This window comes from Bos grunniens, chromosome 15 (genome assembly GCF_055505025.1).
Source record: "Bos grunniens cultivar Pamir isolate PY7600 chromosome 15, Bosgru_T2T1.0, whole genome shotgun sequence".
NCBI classification, from domain to species: domain Eukaryota; kingdom Metazoa; phylum Chordata; class Mammalia; order Artiodactyla; family Bovidae; genus Bos; species Bos grunniens.
Genome location: NC_141179.1, coordinates 14,609,690 through 14,630,116, shown reverse-complemented (window position 1 = coordinate 14,630,116; position 20,427 = coordinate 14,609,690). Strand labels below are relative to the sequence as shown.

The 20,427-nt window shown below is 38.6% G+C and overlaps 1 protein-coding gene across 2 annotated transcripts in view; it reads right to left on the bottom strand.

The window, feature by feature from the left end:
- MAML2 (mastermind like transcriptional coactivator 2) overlaps positions 1-20,427 on the bottom strand; it is a 402,210-nt gene that overhangs the window by 168,708 nt on the left and 213,075 nt on the right. The window lies entirely within an intron of this gene.

The following is a 20,427-nucleotide window of genomic DNA, read 5'->3' as shown; positions in this document are numbered from 1 at the left end:
TAACATTATTGTCTATTTTAGGACAATCCATTGTTGGGCTTCCTTTTTTTTTTTTTTGGTGGAGTAATGCACTATATATGGATGTGAGAGTTGGACTGTGAAGAAAGCTGAGCACCAAAGAATTGATGCTTTTCAACTGTGGTGTTGGAGAAGACTCTTGAGAGTCCCTTGGACGGCAAGGAGATCCAACCAGTCCATCCTAAAGGAGACCAGTCCTGGGTGTTCATTGGAAGGACTGATGCTGAAGCTGAAACTCCAGTACTTTGGCCACCTCATGCGAAGAGTTGACTCATTGGAAAAGACTCTGATGCTGGGAGGGATTGGGGGCAGGAGAAGGGGACGACAGAGGATGAGATGCCTGGATGGCATCACCGACTCGATGCACGTGAGTTTGGGTGAACTCTGGGAGTTGGTGATGGACAGGGTGGCCTGGCGTGCTGCGATTCATGGGGTTGCAAAGAGTCGGACACGACTGAGCGACTGAACGGAACTGAATGTGCTATGTGGACTTCCCAGGTGGCATAGCTATAGAGAATCTGCCTGCCAATGCAGGAGATGCAGGAGACATGGGTTCCACCCCTGGATCCTTGGGTCAGGAAAATCCTCTGGAGTAGGAAATGACAACCCACTCCAGTATTCTTGCCTGGAGAATCCCATGGATAGAAGAGTCTGGCAGGCTACAGTCCTAGGGTGGCAAAGAGTTGGACATGACTGAGCATGCACATGTGCCTGATGTGCTATATATCAGTGGTCCCTAAATTTCTGGGGCTTCCCTTGTGGCTCAGCTGGTAAAGAATCCACCTGTAATGTGGGACACCTGGGTTCCATCCCTGGGTTGGGAGGATCCCCTGGAGAAGGGAATGGTTACCCACTACTAGTATTCTGGTCTGGAGGACTCCATGGACTATGTCACAAAGAGTTGGACACAACTGAGAGACTTCCCCTTCACTACACTTTTTTGGCGCTACCAGTGTCGTGGAAGACGATTTTTCCACAGGTAGAGTGTGGTGGGCTGGAGGAGTGGGGGGAGGTTCAGGAAGTAACGTGAGTGACAGGAAACAATGGGGAGCAGCAGATGAAATTTCACTGTCTAGCCGCCACTCACCTCCTGCTGTGTGGCCTGGTTCCTAACAGACCCTAGACCATTTCCGGTCCATTGCCTGGTGGGTTGGGGACCTTGCTATACATTATCCAGAGGAACCACCTACATGGTAAAAGTACACCAGACAGTGTTTCATTCAAGATTTAACAAGCATCCCACTTGGGGAAAAGGTATATGGGGCAACCACCAAATTAAAATGATAGATTTATATAACTCTATACCAGCCTGTAACATGGACAACCTCCCCCCACCGCCCCCAGCCCCCCGAACTGATTAAATCCTACTAACCATCTTTTTTTCTTTTTTAAATTTACTTTTTACTGAAGGATAATTGCTTTACAGAATTTTGCTGTTTTCTGTCAAACCTCAACATGAATCAGCCATAGGTATACATATATCCCCTTCCTTTTGAAACTCCCTCCCATCTCCCGCCCCATCCCACCCCTCTAGGTAGATACAGAGCCCCTGTGTGAGTTTCCTGAGTCATACAGCAAATTCCTGTTGGCTATCTATTTTACATATGGTAATGTAAGTTTCCATGTTACTCTTTCCGTACATCTCACCCCCCTCTCCCTCCCCATGTCCATAAGTCTATTCTCTATGTCTGTTTCTCCACTGTTGCTCTGTGAATAAATTCTTCAATACTGTTTATCTAGATTCCATATATATGCATTACAATACGGTATTTATCTTTCTCTTTCTGACACACTTAACTCTGTATAATAGGTTCTAGGTTCATCCATCTCGTTAGAACTGACTCAAATGTGTTCCTTTTTATGGCTGAGTAATATTCCATTATGTATATGTACCACAACTTTTTTATCCATTCATCTCTCAATGGATATCTAAGTTGCTTTCATGTTCTAGCTATTGTAAATAGTGCGGCAATGAACAATGGGATACATGTGTCTTTTCAATTTTGGTTTCCTCAGGGTACATGCCTAGGAGTGGGACTGCTGGGTCATATGGTGGTTTTATTCCCAGTTTTTTTAAGGAATCTCCATACCGTCTTCCATAGTGGCTGTATCAATTTACATTCCCACCAACAGTGCAAGAGTATTCCCTTTTCTCCACACCCTCTCCAGCATTTATTGTTTGTAGACTTTTTGATGAGGGCCATTCTGACTGGTGTGAGGAGATACCTCATTGCAGTTTTGATTTGCATTTCTCTAATAATGAGTGATGTTGAGCCTTTTTTCATGTATTTGTTAGCCATCTGTATGTCTTCTTTGGAGCAATGTCTGTTTAGGTCTTTTTCCCACTTTTTGATTGGGTTGTTTGTTTTTCTGGCATTGAGTTATATGAGCTGCTTGGATATTTTGGAAATCAATCCTTTGTCAGTTGTTTCATTTGCTATTATTTTCTGCCATTCTGAGGGTTGTCTTTTAACCTTGTTTATAGTTTCCTTTGCTGTGCAAAAGCTTTTAAGTTTAATCAGGTCCCACTTGTTTACTTTTGTTTTTATTTCCACTACTCTAGGAGGTGGCTCATAGAGAATCTTGCTTTGATTTATATCATTGAGTCTTCTGCTTATGTTTTCCTCTAAGAGTTTTATAGTTTCAGGTCTTACATTTAGGTCTTTAATCCATTTTGAATTTATCTTTGTGTATGGTGTTAGGAGGTGTTCTAATTTCATTCTTTCATGTATAGCTGTCCAGTTTTCCCAGAACCATTTATTGAAGAGGCTGTCTTTGCCCCATTGTATATTCTTGCTTCCTTTGTCAAAAACAAGATACCCATAGGTGCATGGGTTTATTTCTAGGCTTTCTATCTTGTTCCATTGGTCTATATTTCCATTTTTTAGCCAGTACCATACTGTCTTGATGGCTGTAGCTTTGTAGTATAGCTTGAAGTCAGGAAGGTGATTCCTCCAGCTCCTTTTTTCTTTCTCAGGATTGCTTTGGCTATTCGGGGTCTTTTGTGTTTCCATATGGATTGTGAAATTTTTTTGTTCTTAGTTCTGTGAAAAATGCCATTGGTTATTTGATAGGGATTGCATTGAATCTGTAGGTTGTATTTGGTAGTATAGTCATTTTCACAATATTGATTCTTCCTACCCAGGAGCATGGACTATCTCTCCATTTATGCCATCTTTGATTTCTTTCATTAGTGTCTTATAATTTTTTGTGTCCAGTTCTTTTGTCTCCTTAGGTAAGTTTATTCCTAGATATTTAATTCTTTTTGTTACAGTGGTGAATGGGATTGATTCCTTAATTTCTCTGATTTTGCATTGTTAGTATACAGAAATGCAAGTGATTTCTGTGTATTGATTTTGTATCCTGTAACTTTGCTAAATTCACTGATTAGCTCTAGTAGTTTTCTGATACTATCTTTAGGGTTTTCTATGTACAGTCTCAATGTCATCTGCAAACAGTGAGAGCTTTATTCTTCTTTTCTGATCTGGATTCCTTTTATTTCTTTTAATCTCTGACTGCTGTAGCTAGGACTTCCAGAACTATATTGAATAATACTGGTGAAAGTGGACACCCTTGTCTTGTTCCTGAACTTAGGGGGAATGCTTTCAGTATTTCACCATTGAGAATAATGTTTGCTGTAGGCTTATCATATGTGGCCTTTACTATGTTGAGGTAGGTTCCTTCTATGCCCATTTTTCGAAAAGTTTTCATCATAAATGGGTGCTGAATTTTGTCAAAGTCTTTTTCTGCATCTATTGACATTATCATATGGCTTTTTATCTTTCAATTTGTTAATGTGGTGTATCACATTGATTGATTTGCATATATTGAAGAATCCTTGCATCCCTAGAATAAACCCGACTTGATCATGGTGTATGAACTTTTTTATGTGTTGCTGAATTCTGTTTGCTAAAATTTTGTTGAGAATTTTCACATCTACATTTATCAGTGATATTGGCCTGTAGTTTTCTTTTTTGTGTTGTCTTTGGTTTTGGTATCAGGGTGATGGTGGTCTCGTAGAATGAATTGGGAAGTGTTCCTTCCTCTGCAATTTTTTGAAAGAGTTTCAGAAGGATAGGCATTAGCGCTTCTCTAAATGTTTGATAGAATTCTTCTGTGAAGATATCTGGTCCTGGGCTTTTGTTTTTTGGGAGATTTTTGTTCACAGCTTCAATTTCAATGCTTGTCATTGGGTTGTTCATAATTTCTATTTCTTCCTGGTTCAGTCTTGGAAGATTGAACTTTTCTAAGAATCTTCCTATTTCTTCCAGGTTATCTATTTTATTGCCATATAGTTGTTCATAATAGTCTTTTATAATCCTTTGTATTTCTGCATTGTCTGTTGTAACCTCTCCTTCTTCATTTCTAATTTTGTTGATTTTATTTTTCTCCATTTTCTTTCTTGATGAGTCTGGCTAAAGGTTTGTCAATTTTGTTTATCTTCTCAAAGAACCAGTTTTTAGTTTTATTAATCTTTACTATTGTTTCTTTCATTTCTTTTTCATTTATTTCTCCTTGGATCTTTATATTTCTTTCCTTCTACTAATTTTGGGGGGTTTTTTGTTCTTCTTTTTCCAGTTGTTTTAGGTGTAAAGTTAGGTTGTCTATTTGATGTTTTTCTTGTTTCTTGAAGTAGGATTGTATTGCTATAAACTTCCCACTTAAGAACTGCTTTTGCTGAATCCCATAGATTTTGAGTTGTGTTTTCACTGTCATTTGTTTCTAGAATTTTTTTAATTTTCCTTTTGATTTCTTCAGTAACCTGTTGGTTATTTAGAAACGTATTATTTAATCTTCATGTGTTTGTGTTTCTAACACTTTTTTTCTTGTAATTGATATCTAGTCTCATAGCATTGTGGTTGGAGAAGATGCTTGACGTGATTTCAATTTTCTTAAATTTACTGAGGTTTGATTTGTGACCCAAGATGTGGTCTATCCTGGAGAATGTTTCATGTGCATTTGAGAAGAATGTGTATTCATCTGTATTTGGAGGGAATGTCCTGAAGATATCAATGAGATCCATCTTATCTAATGTATAATTTAAGACTTATGTTTCCTTACTAATTTTCTATTTTGATGATCTGTCCATTGGTGTGAGTGAGGTGTTGAGGTCTCCTACTATTACTGTGTTACTGTCAATTTCTCCTTTTACGTCTGTTAGTGTTTGTCTTATTTATTGAGGTGCTCCTATGTTGGGTGCATCAGTTCAGTTGCTCAGTCTTTTCCGACTCTTTGTGACCCCATGAATCACAGCACGCCAGTCCTCCCTGTCCATCACCAACTCCAGGAGTTTACCCAAACTCATGTCCACCGAGTCCATGATGCCATCCAGCCATATCATCCTCTGTCTTCCCCTTCTCCTCCTGCCCATAATCCCTCCCAGCATGAGGGTCTTTTCCAATGAGTCAATTCTTCACATCAGGTGGTCAAAGTACTGGAGTTTCAGCTTCAGCATCAGTCCTTCCAATGAACACCCAGGACTGATCTCCTTTAGGATGGACTGGTTGGACTTCCTTGCCGTCCAAGGGACTCTCAAGTGTCTTCTCCAACACCACAGTTCAAAAGCATCAATTCTTCAGCACTCAGCTTTCTTCACAGTCCAACTCTCACATCCACACATGACCACTGGAAAAACCATAGCCTTGACTAGATGGACCTTTGTTGGCAAAGTAATATCTCTGCTTTTTAATATGCATAGATATTTATAATTATGTCTTCCTCTTGGATTGATCCCTTGATCATCATACAGTGTCCGTCCTTATCACTTGTAATCTTTTTTATTTTAAGGTCTATTTTGTATGATATGATGATTGCTACTCCATATTTCCTTTGCTTCCGATTTGCATGGAATACATTTTTCCATCCTCTTTCAGTCTATACGTGTCTTGAGGTCTGAAGTGGGTTTCTTGTAGGAAGCATATATATGGGTCTTGTTTTTGCATCCATTCAGCCAGTCTCTGTCTTTTTGTTGGGGCATTCAGCCCATTTACATTTAAGGTAGTTATTGATAAGTATGATCCTGTTGGCATTTTCTTAATTGGTTTGAGTTGATTTTGTAATCTTTTTTCTTCTGTTGTATTTCTTGACTATATAAGTTCCTCTAACATATGTTGTAAAGCTGGTTTGGTGGTACTGTATTCTCTTAACTTGTGCTTGTCTGAAATGATTTTTATTTCTCCATCAATTTTGAATGAGTCCCTTGCCAGGTACAGTAATCTTCATTGCAGATTTTTCCCTTTCAGTACTTTAAATATATCCTGCGATTCCCTTCTGGCCTGCAGAGTTTCTACTGAAAGATCAGCTGTTAAGCGTATGGGGTTTCCCTTGTATACTACTTGTTGCTTCTCCCTTGCTACTTTTAATATTCTTTGAGTTTAGTCTTTGTCAGTTTGATTAGTATGTGTCTTGGCATGTTTCTTCTTGGGTTTATCCTGTATGGGACTCTTTGTACCTTTTGGACTTGATTGACTATTTCCTTTCCCATGTTGGGGAAATTTTCAACTATAATCTCTTCAAAAATTTTCTCATGCCCTTTGTTTTTCTCTTCTTCTTCTGGGACCCCTATAGTTTGAAAGTTGGTGCATCTGATGTGGTCCCATTAGTCTCTGAGACTGTCCTCAGCTCTCTTCATCCTTTTTACTTTTCTCTGCTTTTCAGAAATTATTTCCACCATTTTATCTTCCAGGTCACTGGTTTGTTCTTCTGCTTCAGATATTCTGCTATTGATTCCTTCTAGAGTATTTTTAATTTAAGTCATTGTGTTGCTTGTCTCTGTATGTTTATTCTTTAATTCTTCTAGGTCTTTGTTAATTGATTCTTGCATTTTCTCCATTTTGTTTTCAAGGTTTTGGATCATCTTTATTTTATCATTATTCTGAATTTTTTTTCAGGTAGTTTGCCTATTTCCTCTTTATTTATTTGGACTTCTGTATTCCTAGTTTGTTCCTTCATTTGTGCAGTATTTATCTGCCTTTTCATTATTTTTTAAAGTTATTGTTTGAGGTCTACTTTTCCCAGGCTTCAAGGAAAGCTGAATTCTTTCTTTGAATAAGGTTGAATTCTTTCTTCCTTTTGGTTTCTGCCCTCCTAAGGTTGGTCCAGTGGTTTGTGTGAGCTTCCTATAGGGTGAGATTTGTGCTGAGTGTTTGTTTTCCCTCTGATGGGCAAGGCTGAGTCAGCCTGCTGCTGACTGGGTTTGTATTTTTGTTTGTTGTTTAGATGTGGCATCCTGCGCAGGGTGCTACTGGTGGTTGGGTGATGCAGGTCTTGTATTCAAATGGTTTACTTTGTGGAGTTCTCACTATTTGATATTCCCTTGGGTTAGTTTTCCGGTAGTCTAGGATCTTGGAGTCAGTGCTCCCACTCCAAAGGCTCAAGGCTTGGTCTCTCCTGTTGCTAGAGGCTCCACATTTCATCTGGAAAGGACATAAATCTGGTGATCTCACCTCAGGCCTAGCCCATCCACCTCAGGAAAGGATGACAAGGCCAGGCAGGAAGATGCCACACTTTCTTCTCAGCTTTATCCAAATGGCTCCACACTAATCAGTTACATATAGGAATTCAGTGTCCAACATTCTAATGTGCTTCTCTGTAGAAGCAGTGGAATCATCTTCTCCTGGGGTCCCTTTGAAGAGCCATGGTTCAGGCCAAGATTAAGGCCATAATCCCAGAAGCCCTTCTCAGTGCTGGAATAGGGAACCCATGGGCGTGGGGCTTGCAAACAGCTAGCTAGAGCCAGGAGGCGGACACAGGGCAAGGATGGAGAGCCAGCAGGTGGAGTAAGGGGCCACGCAACTGTAGTTTTACCCCTGGTGTCAGATGCGTCCTAAATCTTACTAACCTTTTTTAAAAGAACACTTAGTAATTAGTAAAAAGAGGTCTTCATTTTAGACCAGTGGTTCTCAAACTTTAGAACACATCAACATTGTCTGCAGGGTTTTTTAAAACACATTGTGCTGCTAAGCCCCAGCCCCAGAATTTATGATTTAGTGTGTCTAGGCTGGTGTTTCAGACATTGCTTTTCTGCATGAGCTGATGCTTCTGGTACACACTTTGAGAGCCACTTTTCTAGACAACAAGTTAGTGTCCTTAGTTATATATTAGAATCATCAAGGGCAAATTTGAAAATTCTAACACTTGTGTTGCCATCCAGACAAATGAAATCAAGGTCTCTGGGGTATGGGATCCAGCTACAAGCAATTTTTAAAGCTCCCCAGATGGCCCCACTGCTTAGCCAAGGCTAAGAACTACTAGGTGTAATGGAAAAGTTTTTTTGCAGCTGAGATATACCAAATGATTATCTCAAGCTCATTGTCCCAGTTTATGATGATTCCAAGAGCATAACTGAGCAAAATGATGAGCAGATAAAATGTCCAATGATTATAAGAAATAATAAGCCCGTGGAAAGTTGCAGTTTTATCACCTGATTTTAAGATTATTTTCCCAGCATTTACTCTGTGTGTGTATGTCCATGAACACACACACGTCTGTGTGTTTGGTACTTGGACTCCATGCAGGAAGTTGGCTGCCAATCCTCCCATGCGGGGCTTCTTGTGCAGAAGGCTAAACCAGAGGAGCCACCTACAACACTGAGCCACAGAACCTTCTTCAATACGACTTCCAAAAGAATGTCATTTTTCTAGTGAAATCATAACATGGTTCAGAAACCCAAAGGGGATGTGTGACATTTTTCCCCCCTTCCTCACTCAACAGCTTTCCCTACCTCATGCCTCATCACAATCTTCCAGTTGGCAAGAAGTTAGAGAGGGAAAAGAGAGAAGATTCCAAAATGCTCTAAGTTTGCCAAGCCATGATATGTACCATGGCTCACTGTTTTAATCTTGAAGAAAGGATCCAATCCAGGGACATGAAAGATGAAGTAAGATCTATAACTTGGATTTTAGTTGCAAGAATAATTTGCTATAGTTAGATCATCTGCCATTCCTACACTCAAGGCTTAAGATTTCTTTATAAGGGAAAAAAATCTTAAGTTTCTTTAACTCTAAATTACACTTCTTTGTAACTTCTACCCATTGTCTTATACCAATCATCCAGGATCACTCAAAACAGGGCTGATTCTTTTTGAAGTTAGAAATACTTACTGAATACCTACCATGCTAGGTATGGAATGGCTACAAAGATGAAACAGACTATTTAATTAGGAGTTGAAACACAAATTATATAGCAGAGATATGGTTATACAAAAGTAGAAGTGAGCAGAACTAGCAGAAAGACTGAAAACTACTTCAGAATAGAAAGCATTAAAGACGTGTCTTGAATGCATAAAATTGTAGCAGGGTAGGCATGAAAAGATAGCCTTGAGGAAAGGGAGCAGCATAATAAAGGCAAAGAATGATGAAAAGCTTAATCTCTCTAAAAGACAAAACAATTATAAACTATGTGCACCTGAAAGCAGCTTCAAAATACACAAAGAAAAAACTGTCAGAAGGGATAGAAAACAATAATAGTTTTTGACTTCCAACTATTATTAGTAGGGTATTGTACACTCTACTTTCAATAATGGATGGAATAACTAGACAGACCATCAAGAGAAGACTTGAATAACATTATAAGCCAACGAAACCTAACTGATAATATACAGTACTCCATGCAACAACAGAATACATATTCTTCTCAAGTGTACATAGAACATTATTCAAGATAGATTACATATTTAGAATTCCATTTATATGAAATGCCCAGAATATGCAGATTCATGGAGACAGAAAGTAGATTAGTGGTCCAAGAATCCAGAGAAAGGGGGCAATGGTGAGTGACTTTTAATGTGTATGAGGTTTCTTGATAGAATAATAAATAGATTTTGGAATTAGATAATGGTGATGGTTACATAATATTTTAAATATACTAAAAACAATGCATTGTACACTTCAGAGTTTCTGGTAGGCCAAGATCATGTATTTGGCAAAGGAACAAAATACACAGTTAATAGTGTGCACATATACATATTTTGCTCTCGTCCATACCACTTACAGAAAAGGATCTCTAAAACGTTATTCTCTGAGCAGGAAATTTGGAAAAAAATGCATATATGGAATGAAGCCAGGCATTTGTGACAACTTATCTATTCAGTCATTTCTTCTATAAGAATTTACTGAGGACCTACTGTTTGAAAGTCCTTCTGTAAGGCGCTAAGGATTCAGAGGTGAATAAGACACACAATAATTTGCCAGAGTCTATGCTTTAGTGAGTCTACATTACAATCAACCACACTTCAATCTCAGAGATCAAATGTGAGCAGGAAGCATAGTTATTTTTGCACTTACAAAGCTATAGCATAATCATCTGATTTTATGAAGTTTTCTTTTTAAATTTATTTTTAGTTGGAATATTATTGATTTACAATGTTAGTTGCTGCTGTACAAAAACATGAACCAGTTATAAGTATACATATAACCCTTCCTTCTTGAGCCTCCCTCCCACCCCCTCATCCCACCCCCTTGAGAAAGAAAAACAGAGCTGGAGGAATCAAGCTCCCCTGACTTCAGATTATACTACAAAGATACAGGAACTAAGACAGTATGGTACTGGCACAGAACCAGCAATATAGATCAATATAACAGGATAGAAAGCCCAGAGATAAGCCTACACACCCATGAACACCTTATCTTTGACAGAGAAAGCAAGAATATACAATGGAGAAAAGACAGCCTCTTTATTAAGTGGTGCCGGGTAAACTGGACAGCTACATGTAAAAGAATGAAATTAGAATACTTCCTAACACCACACACAAAAATAAACTCAAAATGAAGTAAAGGCCTAAATGTAAGGCAAACACGGTAAAACTCAGAGGAAAATGTAGGCAGAACACTCTTTGATATAAACCACAGCAAGATCCTTTTTGATTCACCTCCTACAGTTAAGAAAATAAAAACAAAAATAAACAAATGGGACCTAATGAAACTTAAAAGCTTTTTATTTTACAGAGTTTGAATAAACAATATGTGAATGATGGTCATATAGCAACAATAAAAGAAGAGGAATCTCAAAGAATAGTATGTCTCATATAGAAACATGAGCCAAATTCTGCAAACATACACCTGTGCGAGAGATACATATGGCATCCTCTTAGCTTTCTGATAACAGCACAGCAATGTTCCTACCAAATATTATGGCTCTGATTCCATAGTCGATGAGGAACTTATCTTGTAATTTGTCTCCTTTACACACAAAGGAAGGGTGAACTCCTCTGTGCATTTGGGTGTTCTGGTCTGCTGTGTGTTACGGTTCTCACTGAAAAGGTCTAAACTGCTATTTGGGTTTATACATCAATCTTGTCTGGTTGAGTAATGTGAACTATCTGGAAGTCTGGTAAGATTTATATTAAATCCTGGAACTTAATGATCACACCCAAGATACTGCTACTCTGTGATGTTTGTGGAAAAAACATTATAGAGTAAAACTACTTAAATGTTACATATCATTCAGTGATATACAGTGAGTGCTTTAATTCACATGATACTCTGGAGGTAGGTGAGATACAAGACATATAAAACAACCTCATGTGGGTACTCCTGGATAAAGATATTTCTTGATAACCTTTATTCAAGGTACTTAAAGCACTTCACAGACATTAATTAAGTTCTGTGAATATGATTACACTCAGAATTTTAAATGAAAATCAGTTAGGATATGAATTCATTTGATGTTTAATGGAATGTTTCCTATTAAAAGTTCCTATTGAACTTTTAAGTTCAATATTGAGCATATTAAAAATTACAAGAGAATCATTACAAAGAATGGTTCTATATATGACATAGATATGCTGTTGTCTTTTTTCTAGAAGTCTATATTCTGATTTCAGTTCTTACTGAGCATCATCTGGGGAAAAGTAGCTAAATACATACTCTTATTTTTTATTTGTCTTTATTATTTTTGATTTTAAAGTTTCATAAGCACCTAGATCTGCTTTTTCTGGGCCATTTTTTGTCTCTAGGCAAATGCATGGCAATTCATATAATCATTACACACCTTGGTTTTCTTCCCTCTGAAAGATGATGTGAACATTCACTCTTCTCTAGGCTAGAACACTTGGCAGGGAACTAGTTTAAAATAGTGAATATATTAAAATATGGAATATTGAATGAAATGGGTTTTATGTCTTTAAGAAACATACTGTACTTCTGAGGAGAAAAATGGGCTCTCAATAGAAGTCTTTAATGTCTGCTTACATTACTAGGTAGGAAAGGCTTACAATTATAAATTACTGATAATCATTCTTCGTATGTGTTTAGTGCCTTATAGTTCATAAAGCCTTTGTAATGATCTCTAAGATGGCTTCAGATTCTATTATTCCATGGATCTGAGACTTATTCAAGACCATACTGCTAGTAAGTATAGGAGATAGAATCCTATTTATTTCCTTTATAGCCCTTATTACAAACTAGAAATACTTGGTATTTGCCTATTTATTTACTTGTTTATTATCTTTCTCCCCTACCACGTTAAAGTTTCCAAATACTTTAAGATTCTGGAATTACTTATTTGCTTAGAGGATTATACTTCTTATATATTTAAAATTTGCCACACTCTTGTCCAAATAGTATACTAAAATAAAAGAATGAGCCAATGAAGTTTCATTTATGTAAATTAATCTATCCTCTTTCTCCGCCGAATTCTGACATTGCCCATGACCTGACACATAGAAATTTTATCATGATAGTCTCTATTCTCACCACATTGTGGTAAAGTGAATGGCATGTTCCAACTAATTCAGCTGCAGTTGCCTTCATTTCCTCAGCTAAGAGGGGTAAATAGAAATGGTTACCATGGAAAGACACAAATACCACTGACTGCTATTTCCTCATTGGCCATATCATTTATTACAAGAAACAGCAAGGATTCCTTCTAAGAGGTGAGTTTCAGACATGTACCACACATTTGATCCACAGTGTCTGAAGCCCCTCCGGCTGCCCAGCCATAGCAGAAAGAGGGATTGTAAATAACAGGGGACATTTATTGAACCTTTGCCCAATGCCAGATATTGCACCAAAGCTTTCTATACATTATCTCATTTCATCCACATACCAGGCCTATGAATTAGATCTTACTATTTCTGTAGCTTTACAGAGGAAGAAACTGATACTGAGATGTGTTAAACAATTTTTTCAAGCTCACTCAGCTACTAGGTGGCAGAACTAAGGTCCTAACCCAGATCTTTTTAATTTAAAACATTTTTGGTAATGATTTTATGTGATTTTTGTGCTGGAGATAGAAAAGTGACTGAGTGCTTACTCAAAGTAAAGACTGACTTTTCTTATAATTTCTTATAATTTATGCTGTTTTATTCCTGAATGAGAATGGCATGTTCTCTTCCACCTCTGGAGGAGAGATTCTTTTGGTTCACTGCTCAGGGAGGTGTTCTTAATCCCTGATATTGACACGCATCTCTGAGTGACAGCACCCCCTCTTTTGAACAAAATGATTCTCTTTCTATTGGGAGTCCAGGGCTGGGGTTTGGGGGAAGAAGAGATGAAGGAGGCATGACTTGTAACCAAAGTCTTCCTGACCCGAACACTTCAATGTTCAACCGCCACGGGGCAGTATTCCACTGGCCCTCCTTTCTGCCACAGGATTTCAGTGAAACACGTGTTATGGGTCTCTTGGCCAAATCAGTCCCATCATGCTCACCTGACCTCAGAAGACCCTGGTGTCAGGCAATGGAATGTGTAAGCTGGAGGTCTTGTATTGCATCTTACTTTTCTGCTTTTACTTTGGACATCAGACTGCTACTGCTACTGCTCCTAAGTCGCTTCAGTCATGTCCAACTCTGTGCGACCCCATAGACGGCAGCCCACCAGGCTCCCCCGTGCCTGGGATTCTCCAGGCAAGAACACTGGAGTGGGTTGCCATTTCCTTTTCCAATCATTTTAACAACAATGACAAAACACATTATAATAAAATGAACTGTGGCCCCTGCACCAAGCTAAGGGCCTGGAACACAGTCAGTACTTTTTAGATATTTACTGAACTAAATTACTGCTGAACTATAAACTTGCCAACTAATCCAGTTGAGGACCAACATAGAACCAAGGAGTCCTGTACTAATGTGCCAGTGAACCCACTTATATGTGTCCATCAAAGCACATCTAGGAGTCAATCTGATGACCTAGAGTAGGAAAGAGTACAAGATTTGTAGGTAGACATATTGTTGGAGGAAGTCCAAACAATACCTAAATATAAAGCTATATGGTAAATTACAATTTTCTAAATTGTCTTTTTCTTCACCATCAGGTTTCTCCTCTTCCTCTTTTTACCCTGCAGAATGAACCACATAACTGCTTCAATTTGCCACTTCCCTCTGACAGATCTAGTTATACACATGCACATAATACATACACACTTACATAAACATGAATTGAAGTCAATTTAGATAACAACTGACAAGAAATTAAATATTTAAAGATGTTGTTGATTATGTCGTTGTCACAAATGTCTAGTTAGCATCCTACACTGGAAAAAAAATCCACCATGATGATTTCATCTTGGCAGTCTTCCTCGTCTCTCCCCAAACTACAACTGCTACATATTTACTTAGAACCTTAATTCACAGTTGTTTATTTCCTGTTTTCACAGCAAAGTTGGGGAAAACATACCTTAGTGAATTTCAAATTTCAGAGTTAATAGCATACTACTGGTATTGTAGGTATTCATTTAACTTTAATATAAGAAGGTAGGCATCTGTTGTTCTTTTGACTGATGACACAGTTCGTTTTCCCCTGAATAATAGACACATTTGAAAATGCATGAAAGCTCACTTTCTGCTTCATTTCCTGTAAGTATCTTTACACTTACTTCAAAGCTGACCTTTCACTTAGATTGAAATCCATGTTACTAAAAACTTGCAGAGAAAGGAACTGAATCAATAAGCTGAACATTAAAATAATTTATCTTGCTTGATTTACTATACCCTGAACACCTTGGAGGGTTTGTGATTTCTGGGGATACCCTGAGCAGTCCAAGTGAAATGTCTGCCAAAAATCACATCTGATGAGTGCCCTGTTACTTATTTATTTATTTTCTTCCATTGCTGTTTTCAAAAAGTGCCATCAGGAAGTTTAACTACAACAATTCTCTTTCAGTGTCATCAACTTTCCATGAGTTCAGGCAGGTCACAGTACAGATCTCAGATACACAGAAAAGTGTAATTGGAAACCGGGTTAAAAGGAAAGGAAATGTTGTGTATACTTAATATCATAGAAATCAAGTATAAAGGAGAGACCACTGAATTGTAGAGTAGAATCAAGTTAACTGTCTTAACTGGAAACAGAATTCAAATTACCTTGCGCTTGGTTACTGGAGAGGAAGAAGGAGTCTTTAAAAATAGACACCACTGTTTTGGGCCTTTGTTTAAAATAGTAATTCCCAAGACTAAATTTCTCTTTACTGTCTTTAATACGCCTGGATCAAAAGAAGCAAATCTGACTGGTTTAGGAAAATCTTTAGGGAAAACCTAATTCCTTTTGTTTTCTCAGCAAAGACTTTGGATAAGAGTCTAAGTTTACTTTAGCCTGGTGCATTTTGAGAACTGGACGACACATTTACTGGGAGCCAGAAAGAGCTTCCTCACATGATCTAAGCTGTGGAATTCCTTTGTTTCTGGCTTCTCGGAGAGGAGAAGAATAACAAGCATTGTACTGTCCACAAACTCACTGACCATCCAGGCTCCAGCCTAACATACTACACACTGTGTGTGTGTGTGTGTGTGTGTGAGGGGAGGAGGTAGGGGGAGAGAGAGAGAGGGTGGAGAAAACTGTATGGGTGTTTATGGCCAATATTAATCTCATAGCTAATGTGTATTATTGTGAGCAAATTAGAATTGGGCTAACCCTGAAAATTATTAAATATATTGACCTTTCATACTTGACTCCTTTATTTTTAAACAACCTTTTTAATGTACTAATCATATTAAAAAGGCAGTCTCTTTCCATCAAATAAATTCCCTTCCCATACTGCTCCTGACTAGTATTCCTATACCCATCAAGGAACTGTGCTATAATTGTGCTTTGGCCTCTGTGATTCCCATTTTGGACAGCATGATTCAGAAATGGCTATGGTAAATGTTATTCACCTTACAGTTATTAGGGCCAAAAGAAGCCTTAATACATCTCGGATAATAAAAATATCAGATTCTTCTTTTTAAATGACTTAAGATCCCTCTACTGTAATAAAAAATGGAAAGTCTGAAAATGGCGAAGTGAAGCAAAATGGCATGTGAAGCAATGAAAAAGAATATGTTTTCCTTTATTCCATGTTGATACCCATATTAGTTCTCTCTCTTCCCAAAGCCTCCTCCTTAGTCACCCTCTTCAAGGGCTAATTTCCAGACAGCCACCTGAGCTCATGTTACTGTCCCTGGACTTGGAGATCTTTGCTTCATTCCTAGCTCTAAAGCTTTGTGGCCAATGGAAGTTATTTATGCCATCTGTAAAAGAAGGAGCAAAAACTACTCTTTATCTTGGGTTCCACAAGGCTACTCAGGAAATTTATGAAAAATCTATTTCAGTGGCTCTTGAGCTCCTAATGGCTGCTAATGGGAGATCTTACTTCAGTCTTCCTGTTTTCCTCACCCCCAGGTGATCAGCCTGTGTGTTGGAGAGGGTGAGAAAGATGGGGGGAGTTGTGAATAATGTTGCTGGGTGAATGAACCACCAGGGGATGGGTTTGATAATGCACCCTCACTTATGAATGCCCGAGCTGGAAGAACCTGTGAACCACAGCATAAGAAGGGCCCGAGAAGCTTCCTAGTTAGAGACTAGTGGGTTTCTATGACCCCCCCTCAAACTTGTGAATTTTGGGAAAACTTTACATTGTTCTAGGCTACTGAGTCCGATCACTACCTTTCTCAAACACTTGGGGGAGTCCTGTTTTCTACCATAAAATGCTGATGAGAACGATTTCACAACCCATTCTAAAATTTAAACTGTTTTCTCTTCCCTCTTCCAAGAAGGTGAAAAATAGTTGGTCACACTTTTTTCATACAGTAACTTCCAGCATTCTTGAAAGTAGTTCATCCCGCAACTTTTGTTGCCTAGAGTAAGTCATTTGATGCTTACAGTTCCTCAAAAAGGGATTATGCAGGAACCAAGTTCTAATAAAACTTTTCCCCCCCATATCTATTCATAATATACCACAGACCAAATTAGTTCTCCTAATACAAATCTATACACAAATCAGATATATTAGGCTTATCATCCACAATCTGATGAAAGACAGTGGTATTGTCGGTGGAAATGTAAATTGGTGCAATCACTGTGGGACAAAGTATGGAGGTTTCTCAAAAAATTAAGAGTAGAACTACCATGTGAGTCAGCAATTCCGCTCCTGGGTGTATAACTGAAAAAAAAGACCCAAAACACTAATTTGAAAAGATACATGCACCCTAATGTTCATAACAGCATTATTTACAATTACCAAGATATGGAAACAACCTAAGGGCCCATCAACAGACGAAAGAATGAAGAAAATGTAGCACACATATAGAAAGGGATACTACTCAGCCATTAAAAAGAAGGAAATTTTGCCATTTGCAGGAACATGGATGGATTTGGAAGAAATTATGTTAATTGAAATAAGTCAGACAGGGAAAGATAAATACTGCATGATATCACTTATATGTTGAATCTAGAAAATACAATAAAATAGTGAAAAAAAAAAAAAGGCTCATGGATATAGAGAACAAACTAGTGGTTACCACTGAGGAGAGGGAAGCAGGGAGAGGCAATACAGGTGTAGAAGATTAAGGTACTAGGTATAAAGCAAACTACAAGGATATATTGTAAAACATGGGAAATATAGCCAATATTTTATAATAACTATAAATGGAGTAAGGTAGAAAAAAAGTGAAAATAATAGTCTCACAGTTGTGTCTGATTCTTTGCAACCCCATGGACTATAGCCTGCCAGGCTTCTCTGTCCATGGAATTCTCCAGGCAAGAATACTGGAGTGGGTAGCCATTTCCTTCTCCAGGGGATCTTCCCAACCCAGGGATCGAACCCGGGTCTCCTGCATTGCAGGCAGATTCTTTACTGTCTGAGCCACCAGGGTGTACATATAACCTTTAAAAATTGTGACTCACTGTATTGTACATCTTAACTTATACAATAACATAGTATATGAACTATTTTAAAAAAAAAGACAAAAGTATCAATAATTACTATTCCAGATATTGGCTACATAACAATTCCCTTTTCTCAATCTGTAAGAGAATAGTAAATGTCCAACCACATTAAATTCTTTATCACAAGACTCTTCTGAACCCTGCTGCTGCTGCTAGGTCACTTCAGTCGTGTCCGACTCTGTGCGACCCCATAGACGGCAGCCCACCAGGCTCCCCCGTCCCTGGGATTTTCCAGGCAAGAACACTGGAATGGGTTGCCATTTCCTTCTCCAATGCATGAAAGTGAAAAGTGAAAGTGAAGTTGCTCAGTCGTGTCGGACTCTTAGTGACCCCATGAACTGCAGCCTACCAGGCTCCTCCATCCATGGGATTTTCCAGGCAAGAGTACTGGAGTGGGGTGCTATTGCCTTCTTCACCTATGAACCCTAGAGAAAGGTAATTTGACACCTGGAAATCAGACTTCTGGGGCTCTATCTTCCCTTTTTACCTCCTCAAAATTGCTTCAATCAGCTGTGACTGTTGCTTTTCAGAACAACAGTATAGAAGCTCTGTCTCTCAAGACAATACCAGATGATGGCAAAGACCAAAATTCAGAGAGTCCCAGACTTAATGATGGCTCAGCCTAATATTTTTCGATTTTATGATGGTGTGAAAATGATACGTATTCAATGGAGACCACATCTCACATTGGGAATTCTGACCTTTTCCTGGGTTGGTGATACAGAGTATGATACTCTCTGGTTATGTCACAGCTCCTAGGCAACCACCCACCACGAGGGTAAACAACAGATACCCTTACAATGATTTTGCTTCCCAGGTGGCTCTAGTGGTAAAGAACCCGCTTGACAATGCAGTAGACTAAGAGATGTGGGTTTGATCCTGGAGGATGATGTGGTAACCCACTCCAGTGTTCTGGTCTGGGAAATCCCATGGACAGAGGAGCCCAGCAGGCTACGGTCCACAGGGGCACAAAGAGTCGGACATGACTGAAGGGACTTAGCACTTAAAAACATAATCATCCTGTTTTTTCATTTTCAGTACAGAATCCAATAGGACTTCATGGGATAGTCAACACTTTATTATAAAATACGCTCTGCACTAGATGAGTTAGCCCAACTGTAGTCAAATATAAGTGTTCTGACCATGTTTAAGGTAGGGAGATAGAGAATCTGCCTGCAATGCAGGAGACCTGGGTTCAATCCCTGAGCAGGGATATCCCCTAGAAAAGGGCATGGCAACCCACTCCAGTATTCTTGCCTGGAGAATCCCATGGAAAGAGGAGCCTGGCAGGCTACAGTCTATGGGGATGCAAAGAGTAGGACATGACTGAGTGACTAATACACACATACAGGCTATGATGTTCAAGTAGGTTAGACACATTAAATGCATTTCAACTTAAGATATTTTTGACTTAATTTGGGTTTCATCCTGATAAACCCATCATAAGTCAAGGAAGATATATAATACAAAATAGTTAGGCAAAGGCAAACATTAAGGACCTTTGAAATTTCCATCTCTGTTGCCTATTTTCACTCTTTCCACCCACATCTAATCACTGTGATACAATAAAGACACGGGTATGTGGGCAGTAATGACTGCATAATTTTGTCTTTTTGAAAAAAAAAGCCATTGAATCAAGGAAGTTGTAGAAAACTAGGAAAACTTATTGAAAACCTTCTGAACAAAAAGTTCCCAAACCTGAGTAAATTGCTGCCGAGGCTTATCACTGATGATGTTTCACTTTCTTTATGTGGTTAATTGCTTCCTTCTTCCATGGATGATTTCATCCCTCTTTATCTCCTCTTGTTTTGTCACAAATCCCAGGCATTGGCATGGTTCATCTCAGCCTCCATTAGACTTGTGGCAAGCACAAAAGCCAGGACTGAAGGAAGAAAATTAAGATTCTACCCTGCTCATGTTAATTCATTTTCACATTTCTTGCCTTGGCCTGATTTCATCATACTGTTGACAAATTATATTTTTCTTGTTAGTTATTCAATCCTCAAAGGCTTAATATGAGCCCAGGTAGATGAGGAATAAAGGAAGACAAGAAAATGCCATTATCACCTCTTCTGAGCCACTTAGATTTTTGGGCAGAGCATGAGCAGGCTGAGATGAATCGAAGCCAGTCCCCAGGGCAGAATGGCTAGCAGAAGTTATACAGGACACACTGGAGCTTGGATTTTCTCTGAATAACGTCTCAGGAGCTACTCCGTAAGATTCAGCCTGAAGCAGTGGAGCTAGAGGTAGCTTCTAAAATCCCACCTCTCTC